The following is a 16,908-nucleotide window of genomic DNA, read 5'->3' on the forward strand; positions in this document are numbered from 1 at the left end:
AGCTGGTCCCGGCTGTACCCAACGATCTTCTAGCTTTGGGAGACTCTTCGCTTTTCCCAGAAGGCACCTGGAATATGCAAATTATCCTCCTCAAGCTCGAATCCCTGGTTTGGTGATGCTTTCCAAGCAGCTGGTCCCGGCTGTACCCAACGATCTTCTAGCTTAGGGAGACTCTTCGCTTTTCCCAGAAGGCACCTGGAATATGCAAATTATCCTCCTCAAGCTCGAATCCCTGGTTTGGTGATGCTTTCCAAGCAGCTGGTCCCGGCTGTACCCAACGATCTTCTAGCTTAGGGAGACTCTTCGCTTTTCCCAGAAGGCACCTGGAATATACAAATTATCCTCCTCAAGCTTGAATCCCTGGTTTGGTGATGCTTTCCAAGCAGCTGGTCCCGGCAGTACCCAACGATCTTCTAGCTTAGGGAGACTCTTCGCTTTTCCCAGAAGGCACCTGGAATATGCAAATTAGCCTCCTCAAGCTTGAATCCCTGGTTTGGTGATTCTTTCCAAGCAGCTGGTCCCGGCTGTACCCAACAATCTTCTTGCTGAGGGAGACTCTTCGCTTTTCCCAGAAGGCACCTGGAATATGCAAATTATCCTCCTCAAGCTTGAATCCCTGGTTTGGTGATGCTTTCCAAGCAGCTGGTCCCGGCTGTACCCAACGATCTTCTAGCTTAGGGAGACTCTTCGCTTTTCCCAGAAGGCACCTGGAATATGCAAATTATCCTCCTCAAGCTTGAATCCCTGGTTTGGTGATGCTTTCCAAGCAGCTGGTCCCGGCTGTACCCAACGATCTTCTAGCTTAGGGAGACTCTTTGCTTTTCCCAGAAGGCACCTGGAATATGCAAATTATCCTCCTTAAGCTTGAATCCCTGGTTTGGTGATGCTTTCCAAGCAGCTGGTCCCGGCTGTACCCAACGATCTTCTAGCTTAGGGAGACTCTTCGCTTTTCCCAGAAGGCACCTGGAATATGCAAATTATCCTCCTCAAGCTCGAATCCCTGGTTTGGTGATGCTTTCCAAGCAGCTGGTCCCGGCTGTACCCAACGATCTTCTAGCTTAGGGAGACTCTTCGCTTTTCCCAGAAGGCACCTGGAATATGCAAATTATCCCCCTCAAGCTTGAATCCCTGGTTTGGTGATTCTTTCCAAGCAGCTGGTCCCGGCTGTACCCAACGATCTTCTTGCTGAGGGAGACTCTTCGCTTTTCCCAGAAGGCACCTGGAATATGCAAATTATCCTCCACAAGCTTGAATCCCTGGTTTGGTGATGCTTTCCAAGCAGCTGGTCCCGGCTGTACCCAAAGATCTTCTAGCTTAGGGAGACTCTTTGCTTTTCCCAGAAGGCACCTGGAATATGCAAATTATCCTCCTCAAGCTTGAATCCCTGGTTTGGTGATGCTTTCCAAGCAGCTGGTCCCGGCTGTACCCAACGATCTTCTAGCTTAGGGAGATTCTTCGCTTTTCCCAGAAGGCACCTGGAATATGCAAATTATCCTCCTCAAGCTCGAATCCCTGGTTTGGTGATGCTTTCCAAGCAGCTGGTCCCGGCTGTACCCAACGATCTTCTAGCTTAGGGAGACTCTTCGCTTTTCCCAGAAGGCACCTGGAATATGCAAATTATCCTCCTCAAGCTCGAATCCCTGGTTTGGTGATGCTTTCCAAGCAGCTGGTCCCGGCTGTACCCAACGATCTTCTAGCTTAGGGAGACTCTTCGCTTTTCCCAGAAGGCACCTGGAATATGCAAATTATCCTCCTCAAGCTCGAATCCCTGGTTTGGTGATGCTTTCCAAGCAGCTGGTTCCGGCTGTACCCAACGATCTTCTTGCTGAGGGAGACTCTTCGCTTTTCCCAGAAGGCACCTGGAATATGCAAATTATCCTCCTCAAGCTTGAATCCCTGGTTTGGTGATGCTTTCCAAGCAGCTGATCCCGGCTGTACCCAACGATCTTCTAGCTTAGGGAGACTCTTTGCTTTTCCCAGAAGGCACCTGGAATATGCAAATTATCCTCCTTAAGCTCGAATCCCTGGTTTGGTGATGCTTTCCAAGTAGCTGGTCCCGGCTGTACCCAACGATCTTCTAGCTTAGGGAGACTCTTCGCTTTTCCCAGAAGGCACCTGGAATATGCAAATTATCCTCCTCAAGCTCGAATCCCTGGTTTGGTGATGCTTTCCAAGCAGCTGGTCCCGGCTGTACCCAACGATCTTCTAGCTTAGGGAGACTCTTCGCTTTTCCCAGAAGGCACCTGGAATATGCAAATTATCCTCCTCAAGCTCGAATCCCTGGTTTGGTGATGCTTTCCAAGCAGCTGGTTCCGGCTGTACCCAACGATCTTCTTGCTGAGGGAGACTCTTCGCTTTACCCAGAAGGCACCTGGAATATGCAAATTATCCTCCTCAAGCTTGAATCCCTGGTTTGGTGATGCTTTCCAAGCAGCTGGTCCCGGCTGTACCCAACGATCTTCTAGCTTAGGGAGACTCTTTGCTTTTCCCAGAAGGCACCTGGAATATGCAAATTATCCTCCTTAAGCTTGAATCCCTGGTTTGGTGATGCTTTCCAAGCAGCTGGTCCCGGCTGTACCCAACGATCTTCTAGCTTAGGGAGACTCTTCGCTTTTCCCAGAAGGCACCTGGAATATGCAAATTATCCTCCTCAAGCTCGAATCCCTGGTTTGGTGATGCTTTCCAAGCAGCTGGTCCCGGCTGTACCCAACGATCTTCTAGCTTAGGGAGACTCTTCGCTTTTCCCAGAAGGCACCTGGAATATGCAAATTATCCTCCTCAAGCTTGAATCCCTGGTTTGGTGATTCTTTCCAAGCAGCTGGTCCCGGCTGTACCCAACGATCGTCTTGCTGAGGGAGACTCTTCGCTTTTCCCAGAAGGCACCTGGAATATGCAAATTATCCTCCACAAGCTTGAATCCCTGGTTTGGTGATGCTTTCCAAGCAGCTGGTCCCGGCTGTACCCAAAGATCTTCTAGCTTAGGGAGACTCTTTGCTTTTCCCAGAAGGCACCTGGAATATGCAAATTATCCTCCTCAAGCTTGAATCCCTGGTTTGGTGATGCTTTCCAAGCAGCTGGTCCCAGCTGTACCCAACGATCTTCTAGCTTAGGGAGACTCTTCGCTTTTCCCAGAAGGCACCTGGAATATGCAAATTATCCTCCTCAAGCTCGAATCCCTGGTTTGGTGATGCTTTCCAAGCAGCTGGTCCCGGCTGTACCTAACGATCTTCTAGCTTAGGGAGACTCTTCGCTTTTCCCAGAAGGCACCTGGAATATGCAAATTATCCTCCTCAAGCTCGAATCCCTGGTTTGGTGATGCTTTCCAAGCAGCTGGTCCCGGCTGTACCCAACGATCTTCTAGCTTAGGGAGACTCTTCGCTTTTCCCAGAAGGCACCTGGAATATGCAAATTATCCTCCTCAAGCTCGAATCCCTGGTTTGGTGATGCTTTCCAAGCAGCTGGTCCCGGCTGTACCCAACGATCTTCTAGCTTAGGGAGACTCTTCGCTTTTCCCAGAAGGCACCTGGAATATGCAAATTATCCTCCTCAAGCTTGAATCCCTGGTTTGGTGATGCTTTCCAAGCAGCTGGTCCCGGCTGTACCCAACGATCTTCTAGCTTAGGGAGACTCTTCGCTTTTCCCAGAAGGCACCTGGAATATACAAATTATCCTCCTCAAGCTTGAATCCCTGGTTTGGTGATGCTTTCCAAGCAGCTGGTCCCGGCTGTACCCAACGATCTTCTAGCTTAGGGAGACTCTTCGCTTTTCCCAGAAGGCACCTGGAATATGCAAATTAGCCTCCTCAAGCTTGAATCCCTGGTTTGGTGATTCTTTCCAAGCAGCTGGTCCCGGCTGTACCCAACGATCTTCTTGCTGAGGGAGACTCTTCGCTTTTCCCAGAAGGCACCTGGAATATGCAAATTATCCTCCTCAAGCTTGAATCCCTGGTTTGGTGATGCTTTCCAAGCAGCTGGTCCCGGCTGTACCTAACGATCTTCTAGCTTAGGGAGACTCTTCGCTTTTCCCAGAAGGCACCTGGAATATGCAAATTATCCTCCTCAAGCTTGAATCCCTGGTTTGGTGATGCTTTCCAAGCAGCTGGTCCCGGCTGTACCCAACGATCTTCTAGCTTAGGGAGACTCTTTGCTTTTCCCAGAAGGCACCTGGAATATGCAAATTATCCTCCTTAAGCTTGAATCCCTGGTTTGGTGATGCTTTCCAAGCAGCTGGTCCCGGCTGTACCCAACGATCTTCTAGCTTAGGGAGACTCTTCGCTTTTCCCAGAAGGCACCTGGAATATGCAAATTATCCTCCTCAAGCTCGAATCCCTGGTTTGGTGATGCTTTCCAAGCAGCTGGTCCCGGCTGTACCCAACGATCTTCTAGCTTAGGGAGACTCTTCGCTTTTCCCAGAAGGCACCTGGAATATGCAAATTATCCTCCTCAAGCTCGAATCCCTGGTTTGGTGATGCTTTCCAAGCAGCTGGTCCCGGCTGTACCCAACGATCTTCTAGCTTAGGGAGACTCTTCGCTTTTCCCAGAAGGCACCTGGAATATGCAAATTATCCTCCTCAAGCTTGAATCCCTGGTTTGGTGATTCTTTCCAAGCAGCTGGTCCCGGCTGTACCCAACGATCTTCTTGCTGAGGGAGACTCTTCGCTTTTCCCAGAAGGCACCTGGAATATGCAAATTATCCTCCACAAGCTTGAATCCCTGGTTTGGTGATGCTTTCCAAGCAGCTGGTCCCGGCTGTACCCAAAGATCTTCTAGCTTAGGGAGACTCTTTGCTTTTCCCAGAAGGCACCTGGAATATGCAAATTATCCTCCTCAAGCTTGAATCCCTGGTTTGGTGATGCTTTCCAAGCAGCTGGTCCCGGCTGTACCCAACGATCTTCTAGCTTAGGGAGACTCTTCGCTTTTCCCAGAAGGCACCTGGAATATGCAAATTATCCTCCTCAAGCTCGAATCCCTGGTTTGGTGATGCTTTCCAAGCAGCTGGTCCCGGCTGTACCCAACGATCTTCTAGCTTAGGGAGACTCTTCGCTTTTCCCAGAAGGCACCTGGAATATGCAAATTATCCTCCTCAAGCTCGAATCCCTGGTTTGGTGATGCTTTCCAAGCAGCTGGTCCCGGCTGTACCCAACGATCTTCTAGCTTAGGGAGACTCTTCGCTTTTCCCAGAAGGCACCTGGAATATGCAAATTATCCTCCTCAAGCTCGAATCCCTGGTTTGGTGATGCTTTCCAAGCAGCTGGTCCCGGCTGTACCCAACGATCTTCTAGCTTAGGGAGACTCTTCGCTTTTCCCAGAAGGCACCTGGAATATGCAAATTATCCTCCTCAAGCTCGAATCCCTGGTTTGGTGATGCTTTCCAAGCAGCTGGTCCCGGCTGTACCCAACGATCTTCTAGCTTAGGGAGACTCTTCGCTTTTCCCAGAAGGCACCTGGAATATGCAAATTATCCTCCTCAAGCTCGAATCCCTGGTTTGGTGATGCTTTCCAAGCAGCTGGTCCCGGCTGTACCCAACGATCTTCTAGCTTAGGGAGACTCTTCGCTTTTCCCAGAAGGCACCTGGAATATGCAAATTATCCTCCTCAAGCTCGAATCCCTGGTTTGGTGATGCTTTCCAAGCAGCTGGTCCCGGCTGTACCCAACGATCTTCTAGCTTAGGGAGACTCTTCGCTTTTCCCAGAAGGCACCTGGAATATGCAAATTATCCTCCTCAAGCTCGAATCCCTGGTTTGGTGATGCTTTCCAAGCAGCTGGTCCCGGCTGTACCCAACGATCTTCTAGCTTAGGAAGACTCTTCGCTTTTCCCAGAAGGCACCTGGAATATGCAAATTATCCTCCTCAAGCTTGAATCCCTGGTTTGGTGATTCTTTCCAAGCAGCTGGTCCCGGCTGTACCCAACGATCTTCTTGCTGAGGGAGACTCTTCGCTTTTCCCACAAGGCACCTGGAATATGCAAATTATCCTCCACAAGCTTGAATCCCTGGTTTGGTGATGCTTTCCAAGCAGCTGGTCCCGGCTGTACCCAAAGATCTTCTAGCTTAGGGAGACTCTTCGCTTTTCCCAGAAGGCACCTGGAATATGCAAATTATCCTCCTCAAGCTTGAATCCCTGGTTTGGTGATGCTTTCCAAGCAGCTGGTCCCGGCTGTACCCAACAATCTTCTAGCTTAGGGAGACTCTTCGCTTTTCCCAGAAGGCACCTGGAATATGCAAATTATCCTCCTCAAGCTTGAATCCCTGGTTTGGTGATGCTTTCCAAGCAGCTGGTCCCGGCTGTACCCAACGATCTTCTAGCTTAGGGAGACTCTTCGCTTTTCCCAGAAGGCACCTGGAATATACAAATTATCCTCCTCAAGCTTGAATCCCTGGTTTGGTGATGCTTTCCAAGCAGCTGGTCCCGGCTGTACCCAACGATCTTCTAGCTTAGGGAGACTCTTCGCTTTTCCCAGAAGGCACCTGGAATATGCAAATTATCCTCCTCAAGCTTGAATCCCTGGTTTGGTGATGCTTTCCAAGCAGCTGGTCCCGGCTGTACCCAACGATCTTCTAGCTTAGGGAGACTCTTTGCTTTTCCCAGAAGGCACCTGGAATATGCAAATTAGCCTCCTCAAGCTTGAATCCCGGTTTGGTGATTCTTTCCAAGCAGCTGGTCCTGGCTGTACCCAACGATCTTCTTGCTGAGGGAGACTCTTCGCTTTTCCCAGAAGGCACCTGGAATATGCAAATTATCCTCCTCAAGCTTGAATCCCTGGTTTGGTGATGCTTTCCAAGCAGCTGGTCCCGGCTGTACCCAACGATCTTCTAGCTTAGGGAGACTCTTCGCTTTTCCCAGAAGGCACCTGGAATATGCAAATTAGCCTCCTCAAGCTTGAATCCCTGGTTTGGTGATGATTTCCAAGCAGCTGGTCCCGGCTGTGCCCAACGATCTTCTAGTTTAGGGAGACTCTTCGCTTTTCCCAGAAGGCACCTGGAATATGCAAATTATCCTCCTCAAGCTTGAATCCCTGGTTTGGTGATGCTTTCCAAGCAGCTGGTCCCGGCTGTACCCAACGATCTTCTAGCTTAGGGAGACTCTTCGCTTTTCCTAGAAGGCACCTGGAATATGCAAATTATCCTCCTCAAGCTTGAATCCCTGGTTTGGTGATGCTTTCCAAGCAGCTGGTCCCGGCTGTACCCAACGATCTTCTAGCTTAGGGAGACTCTTCGCTTTTCCCAGAAGGCACCTGGAATATGCAAATTATCCTCCTCAAGCTTGAATCCCTGGTTTGGTGATGCTTTCCAAGCAGCTGGTCCCTGCTGTACCCAACGATCTTCTAGCTTAGGGAGACTCTTCGCTTTTCCCAGAAGGCACCTGGAATATGCAAATTAGCCTCCTCAAGCTTGAATCCCTGGTTTGGTGATTCTTTCCAAGCAGCTGGTCCCGGCTGTACCCAACGATCTTCTTGCTGAGGGAGACTCTTCGCTTTTCCCAGAAGGCACCTGGAATATGCAAATTATCCTCCTCAAGCTTGAATCCCTGGTTTGGTGATGCTTTCCAAGCAGCTGGTCCCGGCTGTACCCAACGATCTTCTAGCTTAGGGAGACTCTTCGCTTTTCCCAGAAGGCACCTGGAATATGCAAATTATCCTCCTCAAGCTTGAATCCCTGGTTTGGTGATTCTTTCCAAGCAGCTGGTCCCGGCTGTACCCAACGATCTTCTTGCTGAGGGAGACTCTTCGCTTTTCCCACAAGGCACCTGGAATATGCAAATTATCCTCCACAAGCTTGAATCCCTGGTTTGGTGATGCTTTCCAAGCAGCTGGTCCCGGCTGTACCCAAAGATCTTCTAGCTTAGGGAGACTCTTCGCTTTTCCCAGAAGGCACCTGGAATATGCAAATTATCCTCCTCAAGCTTGAATCCCTGGTTTGGTGATGCTTTCCAAGCAGCTGGTCCCGGCTGTACCCAACAATCTTCTAGCTTAGGGAGTCTCTTCGCTTTTCCCAGAAGGCACCTGGAATATGCAAATTATCCTCCTCAAGCTTGAATACCTGGTTTGGTGATGCTTTCCAAGCAGCTGGTCCCGGCTGTACCCAACGATCTTCTAGCTTAGGGAGACTCTTCGCTTTTCCCAGAAGGCACCTGGAATATACAAATTATCCTCCTCAAGCTTGAATCCCTGGTTTGGTGATGCTTTCCAAGCAGCTGGTCCCGGCTGTACCCAACGATCTTCTAGCTTAGGGAGACTCTTCGCTTTTCCCAGAAGGCACCTGGAATATGCAAATTAGCCTCCTCAAGCTTGAATCCCGGTTTGGTGATTCTTTCCAAGCAGCTGGTCCTGGCTGTACCCAACGATCTTCTTGCTGAGGGAGACTCTTCGCTTTTCCCAGAAGGCACCTGGAATATGCAAATTATCCTCCTCAAGCTTGAATCCCTGGTTTGGTGATGCTTTCCAAGCAGCTGGTCCCGGCTGTACCCAACGATCTTCTAGCTTAGGGAGACTCTTCGCTTTTCCTAGAAGGCACCTGGAATATGCAAATTATCCTCCTCAAGCTTGAATCCCTGGTTTGGTGATGCTTTCCAAGCAGCTGGTCCCGGCTGTACCCAACGATCTTCTAGCTTAGGGAGACTCTTCGCTTTTCCCAGAAGGCACCTGGAATATGCAAATTATCCTCCTCAAGCTTGAATCCCTGGTTTGGTGATGCTTTCCAAGCAGCTGGTCCCTGCTGTACCCAACGATCTTCTAGCTTAGGGAGACTCTTCGCTTTTCCCAGAAGGCACCTGGAATATGCAAATTAGCCTCCTCAAGCTTGAATCCCTGGTTTGGTGATTCTTTCCAAGCAGCTGGTCCCGGCTGTACCCAACGATCTTCTTGCTGAGGGAGACTCTTCGCTTTTCCCAGAAGGCACCTGGAATATGCAAATTATCCTCCTCAAGCTTGAATCCCTGGTTTGGTGATGCTTTCCAAGCAGCTGGTCCCGGCTGTACCCAACGATCTTCTAGCTTAGGGAGACTCTTCGCTTTTCCCAGAAGGCACCTGGAATATGCAAATTATCCTCCTCAAGCTTGAATCCCTGGTTTGGTGATTTTTTCCAAGCAGCTGGTCCCGGCTGTACCCAATGATCTTCTTGCTGAGGGAGACTCTTCGCTTTTCCCACAAGGCACCTGGAATATGCAAATTATCCTCCACAAGCTTGAATCCCTGGTTTGGTGATGCTTTCCAAGCAGCTGGTCCCGGCTGTACCCAAAGATCTTCTAGCTTAGGGAGACTCTTCGCTTTTCCCAGAAGGCACCTGGAATATGCAAATTATCCTCCTCAAGCTTGAATCCCTGGTTTGGTGATGCTTTCCAAGCAGCTGGTCCCGGCTGTACCCAACAATCTTCTAGCTTAGGGAGACTCTTCGCTTTTCCCAGAAGGCACCTGGAATATGCAAATTATCCTCCTCAAGCTTGAATACCTGGTTTGGTGATGCTTTCCAAGCAGCTGGTCCCGGCTGTACCCAACGATCTTCTAGCTTAGGGAGACTCTTCGCTTTTCCCAGAAGGCACCTGGAATATACAAATTATCCTCCTCAAGCTTGAATCCCTGGTTTGGTGATGCTTTCCAAGCAGCTGGTCCCGGCTGTACCCAACGATCTTCTAGCTTAGGGAGACTCTTCGCTTTTCCCAGAAGGCACCTGGAATATGCAAATTATCCTCCTCAAGCTTGAATCCCTGGTTTAGTGATGCTTTCCAAGCAGCTGGTCCCGGCTGTACCCAACGATCTTCTAGCTTAGGGAGACTCTTCGCTTTTCCCAGAAGGCACCTGGAATATACAAATTATCCTCCTCAAGCTTGAATCCCTGGTTTGGTGATGCTTTCCAAGCAGCTGGTCCCGGCTGTACCCAACGATCTTCTAGCTTAGGGAGACTCTTCGCTTTTCCCAGAAGGCACCTGGAATATGCAAATTATCCTCCTCAAGCTTGAATCCCTGGTTTGGTGATGCTTTCCAAGCAGCTGGTCCCGGCTGTACCCAACGATCTTCTAGCTTAGGGAGACTCTTCGCTTTTCCCAGAAGGCACCTGGAATATGCAAATTAGCCTCCTCAAGCTTGAATCCCGGTTTGGTGATTCTTTCCAAGCAGCTGGTCCTGGCTGTACCCAACGATCTTCTTGCTGAGGGAGACTCTTCGCTTTTCCCAGAAGGCACCTGGAATATGCAAATTATCCTCCTCAAGCTTGAATCCCTGGTTTGGTGATGCTTTCCAAGCAGCTGGTCCCGGCTGTACCCAACGATCTTCTAGCTTAGGGAGACTCTTCGCTTTTCCCAGAAGGCACCTGGAATATGCAAATTAGCCTCCTCAAGCTTGAATCCCTGGTTTGGTGATGATTTCCAAGCAGCTGGTCCCGGCTGTGCCCAACGATCTTCTAGTTTAGGGAGACTCTTCGCTTTTCCCAGAAGGCACCTGGAATATGCAAATTATCCTCCTCAAGCTTGAATCCCTGGTTTGGTGATGCTTTCCAAGCAGCTGGTCCCGGCTGTACCCAACGATCTTCTAGCTTAGGGAGACTCTTCGCGTTTCCTAGAAGGCACCTGGAATATGCAAATTATCCTCCTCAAGCTTGAATCCCTGGTTTGGTGATGCTTTCCAAGCAGCTGATCCCGGCTGTACCCAACGATCTTCTAGCTTAGGGAGACTCTTCGCTTTTCCCAGAAGGCACCTGGAATATGCAAATTATCCTCCTCAAGCTTGAATCCCTGGTTTGGTGATGCTTTCCAAGCAGCTGGTCCCGGCTGTACCCAACGATCTTCTAGCTTAGGGAGACTCTTCGCTTTTCCCAGAAGGCACCTGGAATATGCAAATTAGCCTCCTCAAGCTTGAATCCCTGGTTTGGTGATTCTTTCCAAGCAGCTGGTCCCGGCTGTACCCAACGATCTTCTTGCTGAGGGAGACTCTTCGCTTTTCCCAGAAGGCACCTGGAATATGCAAATTATCCTCCTCAAGCTTGAATCCCTGGTTTGGTGATGCTTTCCAAGCAGCTGGTCCCGGCTGTACCCAACGATCTTCTAGCTTAGGGAGACTCTTCGCTTTTCCCAGAAGGCACCTGGAATATGCAAATTAGCCTCCTCAAGCTCGAATCCCTGGTTTGGTGATTCTTTCCAAGCAGCTGGTCCCGGCTGTACCCAACGATCTTCTAGCTTAGGGAGACTCTTCGCTTTTCCCAGAAGGCACCTGGAATATGCAAATTATCCTCCTCAAGCTCGAATCCCTGGTTTGGTGATGCTTTCCAAGCAGCTGGTCCCGGCTGTACCCAACGATCTTCTAGCTTAGGGAGACTCTTCGCTTTTCCCAGAAGGCACCTGGAATATGCAAATTATCCTCCACAAGCTTGAATACCTGGTTTAGTGATGCTTTCCAAGCAGCTGGTCCCGGCTGTACCCAACGATCTTCTAGCTTAGGGAGACTCTTCGCTTTTCCCAGAAGGCACCTGGAATATGCAAATTAGCCTCCTCAAGCTCGAATCCCTGGTTTGGTGATTCTTTCCAAGCAGCTGGTCCCGGCTGTACCCAACGATCTTCTAGCTTAGGGAGACTCTTCGCTTTACCCAGAAGGCACCTGGAATATGCAAATTATCCTCCTCAAGCTCGAATCCCTGGTTTGGTGATGCTTTCCAAGCAGCTGGTCCCGGCTGTACCCAACGATCTTCTAGCTTAGGGAGACTCTTCGCTTTTCCCAGAAGGCACCTGGAATATGCAAATTATCCTCCACAAGCTTGAATCCCTGGTTTGGTGATGCTTTCCAAGCAGCTGGTCCCGGCTGTACCCAAAGATCTTCTAGCTTAGGGAGACTCTTCGCTTTTCCCAGAAGGCACCTGGAATATGCAAATTATCCTCCTCAAGCTCGAATCCCTGGTTTGGTGATGCTTTCCAAGCAGCTGGTCCCGACTGTACCCAACGATCTTCTAGCTTAGGGAGACTCTTCGCTTTTCCCAGAAGGCACCTGGAATATGCAAATCATCCTCCTCAAGCTCGAATCCCTGGTTTGGTGATGCTTTCCAAGCAGCTGGTCCCGGCTGTACCCAACGATCTTCTAGCTTAGGGAGACTCTTCGCTTTTCCCAGAAGGCACCTGGAATATGCAAATTATCCTCCTCAAGCTCGAATCCCTGGTTTGGTGATGCTTTCCAAGCAGCTGGTCCCGGCTGTACCCAACGATCTTCTAGCTTAGGGAGACTCTTCGCTTTTCCCAGAAGGCACCTGGAATATGCAAATTATCCTCCTCAAGCTCGAATCCCTGGTTTGGTGATGCTTTCCAAGCAGCTGGTCCCGGCTGTACCCAACGATCTTCTAGCTTAGGGAGACTCTTCGCTTTTCCCAGAAGGCACCTGGAATATGCAAATTATCCTCCTCAAGCTCGAATCCCTGGTTTGGTGATGCTTTCCAAGCAGCTGGTCCCGGCTGTACCCAACGATCTTCTAGCTTAGGGAGACTCTTCGCTTTTCCCAGAAGGCACCTGGAATATGCAAATTATCCTCCTCAAGCTCGAATCCCTGGTTTGGTGATGCTTTCCAAGCAGCTGGTCCCGGCTGTACCCAACGATCTTCTAGCTTAGGGAGACGCTTCGCTTTTCCCAGAAGGCACCTGGAATATGCAAATTATCCTCCTCAAGCTTGAATCCCTGGTTTGGTGATTCTTTCCAAGCAGCTGGTCCCGGCTGTACCCAACGATCTTCTTGCTGAGGGAGACTCTTCGCTTTTCCCACAAGGCACCTGGAATATGCAAATTATCCTCCACAAGCTTGAATCCCTGGTTTGGTGATGCTTTCCAAGCAGCTGGTCCCGGCTGTACCCAAAGATCTTCTAGCTTAGGGAGACTCTTCGCTTTTCCCAGAAGGCACCTGGAATATGCAAATTATCCTCCTCAAGCTTGAATCCCTGGTTTGGTGATGCTTTCCAAGCAGCTGGTCCCGGCTGTACCCAACAATCTTCTAGCTTAGGGAGACTCTTCGCTTTTCCCAGAAGGCACCTGGAATATGCAAATTATCCTCCTCAAGCTTGAATCCCTGGTTTGGTGATGCTTTCCAAGCAGCTGGTCCCGGCTGTACCCAACGATCTTCTAGCTTAGGGAGACTCTTCGCTTTTCCCAGAAGGCACCTGGAATATACAAATTATCCTCCTCAAGCTTGAATCCCTGGTTTGGTGATGCTTTCCAAGCAGCTGGTCCCGGCTGTACCCAACGATCTTCTAGCTTAGGGAGACTCTTCGCTTTTCCCAGAAGGCACCTGGAATATGCAAATTATCCTCCTCAAGCTTGAATCCCTGGTTTGGTGATGCTTTCCAAGCAGCTGGTCCCGGCTGTACCCAACGATCGTCTAACTTAGGGAGACTCTTCGCTTTTCCCAGAAGGCACCTGGAATATGCAAATTAGCCTCCTCAAGCTTGAATCCCGGTTTGGTGATTCTTTCCAAGCAGCTGGTCCTGGCTGTACCCAACGATCTTCTTGCTGAGGGAGACTCTTCGCTTTTCCCAGAAGGCACCTGGAATATGCAAATTATCCTCCTCAAGCTTGAATCCCTGGTTTGGTGATGCTTTCCAAGCAGCTGGTCCCGGCTGTACCCAACGATCTTCTAGCTTAGGGAGACTCTTCGCTTTTCCCAGAAGGCACCTGGAATATGCAAATTAGCCTCCTCAAGCTTGAATCCCTGGTTTGGTGATGATTTCCAAGCAGCTGGTCCCGGCTGTGCCCAACGATCTTCTAGTTTAGGGAGACTCTTCGCTTTTCCCAGAAGGCACCTGGAATATGCAAATTATCCTCCTCAAGCTTGAATCCCTGGTTTGGTGATGCTTTCCAAGCAGCTGGTCCCGGCTGTACCCAACGATCTTCTAGCTTAGGGAGACTCTTCGCTTTTCCTAGAAGGCACCTGGAATATGCAAATTATCCTCCTCAAGCTTGAATCCCTGGTTTGGTGATGCTTTCCAAGCAGCTGGTCCCGGCTGTACCCAACGATCTTCTAGCTTAGGGAGACTCTTCGCTTTTCCCAGAAGGCACCTGGAATATGCAAATTATCCTCCTCAAGCTTGAATCCCTGGTTTGGTGATGCTTTCCAAGCAGCTGGTCCCGGCTGTACCCAACGATCTTCTAGCTTAGGGAGACTCTTCGCTTTTCCCAGAAGGCACCTGGAATATGCAAATTAGCCTCCTCAAGCTTGAATCCCTGGTTTGGTGATTCTTTCCAAGCAGCTGGTCCCGGCTGTACCCAACGATCTTCTTGCTGAGGGAGACTCTTCGCTTTTCCCAGAAGGCACCTGGAATATGCAAATTATCCTCCTCAAGCTTGAATCCCTGGTTTGGTGATGCTTTCCAAGCAGCTGGTCCCGGCTGTACCCAACGATCTTCTAGCTTAGGGAGACTCTTCGCTTTTCCCAGAAGGCACCTGGAATATGCAAATTATCCTCCTCAAGCTTGAATACCTGGTTTAGTGATGCTTTCCAAGCAGCTGGTCCCGGCTGTACCCAACGATCTTCTAGCTTAGGGAGACTCTTCGCTTTTCCCAGAAGGCACCTGGAATATGCAAATTAGCCTCCTCAAGCTTGAATCCCTGGTTTGGTGATTCTTTCCAAGCAGCTGGTCCCGGCTGTACCCAACGATCTTCTAGCTTAGGGAGACTCTTCGCTTTTCCCAGAAGGCACCTGGAATATGCAAATTATCCTCCTCAAGCTCGAATCCCTGGTTTGGTGATGCTTTCCAAGCAGCTGGTCCCGGCTGTACCCAACGATCTTCTAGCTTAGGGAGACTCTTCGCTTTTCCCAGAAGGCACCTGGAATATGCAAATTATCCTCCTCAAGCTTGAATCCCTGGTTTGGTGATTCTTTCCAAGCAGCTGGTCCCGGCTGTACCCAACGATCTTCTTGCTGAGGGAGACTCTTCGCTTTTCCCAGAAGGCACCTGGAATATGCAAATTATCCTCCTCAAGCTTGAATCCCTGGTTTGGTGATGCTTTCCAAGCAGCTGGTCCCGGCTGTACCCAACGATCTTCTAGCTTAGGGAGACTCTTCGCTTTTCCCAGAAGGCACCTGGAATATGCAAATTATCCTCCTCAAGCTTGAATCCCTGGTTTGGTGATGCTTTCCAAGCAGCTGGTCCCGGCTGTACCCAACGATCTTCTAGCTTAGGGAGACTCTTCGCTTTTCCCAGAAGGCACCTGGAATATGCAAATTATCCTCCTCAAGCTCGAATCCCTGGTTTGGTGATGCTTTCCAAGCAGCTGGTCCCGGCTGTACCCAACGATCTTCTAGCTTAGGGAGACTCTTCGCTTTTCCCAGAAGGCACCTGGAATATGCAAATTATCCTCCTCAAGCTTGAATCCCTGGTTTGGTGATGCTTTCCAAGCAGCTGGTCCCGGCTGTACCCAACGATCGTCTAACTTAGGGAGACTCTTCGCTTTTCCCAGAAGGCACCTGGAATATGCAAATTAGCCTCCTCAAGCTTGAATCCCGGTTTGGTGATTCTTTCCAAGCAGCTGGTCCTGGCTGTACCCAACGATCTTCTTGCTGAGGGAGACTCTTCGCTTTTCCCAGAAGGCACCTGGAATATGCAAATTATCCTCCTCAAGCTTGAATCCCTGGTTTGGTGATGCTTTCCAAGCAGCTGGTCCCGGCTGTACCCAACGATCTTCTAGCTTAGGGAGACTCTTCGCTTTTCCCAGAAGGCACCTGGAATATGCAAATTAGCCTCCTCAAGCTTGAATCCCTGGTTTGGTGATGATTTCCAAGCAGCTGGTCCCGGCTGTGCCCAACGATCTTCTAGTTTAGGGAGACTCTTCGCTTTTCCCAGAAGGCACCTGGAATATGCAAATTATCCTCCTCAAGCTTGAATCCCTGGTTTGGTGATGCTTTCCAAGCAGCTGGTCCCGGCTGTACCCAACGATCTTCTAGCTTAGGGAGACTCTTCGCTTTTCCTAGAAGGCACCTGGAATATGCAAATTATCCTCCTCAAGCTTGAATCCCTGGTTTGGTGATGCTTTCCAAGCAGCTGGTCCCGGCTGTACCCAACGATCTTCTAGCTTAGGGAGACTCTTCGCTTTTCCCAGAAGGCACCTGGAATATGCAAATTATCCTCCTCAAGCTTGAATCCCTGGTTTGGTGATGCTTTCCAAGCAGCTGGTCCCGGCTGTACCCAACGATCTTCTAGCTTAGGGAGACTCTTCGCTTTTCCCAGAAGGCACCTGGAATATGCAAATTAGCCTCCTCAAGCTTGAATCCCTGGTTTGGTGATTCTTTCCAAGCAGCTGGTCCCGGCTGTACCCAACGATCTTCTTGCTGAGGGAGACTCTTCGCTTTTCCCAGAAGGCACCTGGAATATGCAAATTATCCTCCTCAAGCTTGAATCCCTGGTTTGGTGATGCTTTCCAAGCAGCTGGTCCCGGCTGTACCCAACGATCTTCTAGCTTAGGGAGACTTCGCTTTTCCCAGAAGGCACCTGGAATATGCAAATTATCCTCCTCAAGCTTGAATACCTGGTTTAGTGATGCTTTCCAAGCAGCTGGTCCCGGCTGTACCCAACGATCTTCTAGCTTAGGGAGACTCTTCGCTTTTCCCAGAAGGCACCTGGAATATGCAAATTAGCCTCCTCAAGCTTGAATCCCTGGTTTGGTGATTCTTTCCAAGCAGCTGGTCCCGGCTGTACCCAACGATCTTCTAGCTTAGGGAGACTCTTCGCTTTTCCCAGAAGGCACCTGGAATATGCAAATTATCCTCCTCAAGCTCGAATCCCTGGTTTGGTGATGCTTTCCAAGCAGCTGGTCCCGGCTGTACCCAACGATCTTCTAGCTTAGGGAGACTCTTCGCTTTTCCCAGAAGGCACCTGGAATATGCAAATTATCCTCCTCAAGCTTGAATCCCTGGTTTGGTGATTCTTTCCAAGCAGCTGGTCCCGGCTGTACC

Source organism: Ranitomeya imitator, chromosome 6 (genome assembly GCF_032444005.1).
Source record: "Ranitomeya imitator isolate aRanImi1 chromosome 6, aRanImi1.pri, whole genome shotgun sequence".
NCBI classification, from domain to species: domain Eukaryota; kingdom Metazoa; phylum Chordata; class Amphibia; order Anura; family Dendrobatidae; genus Ranitomeya; species Ranitomeya imitator.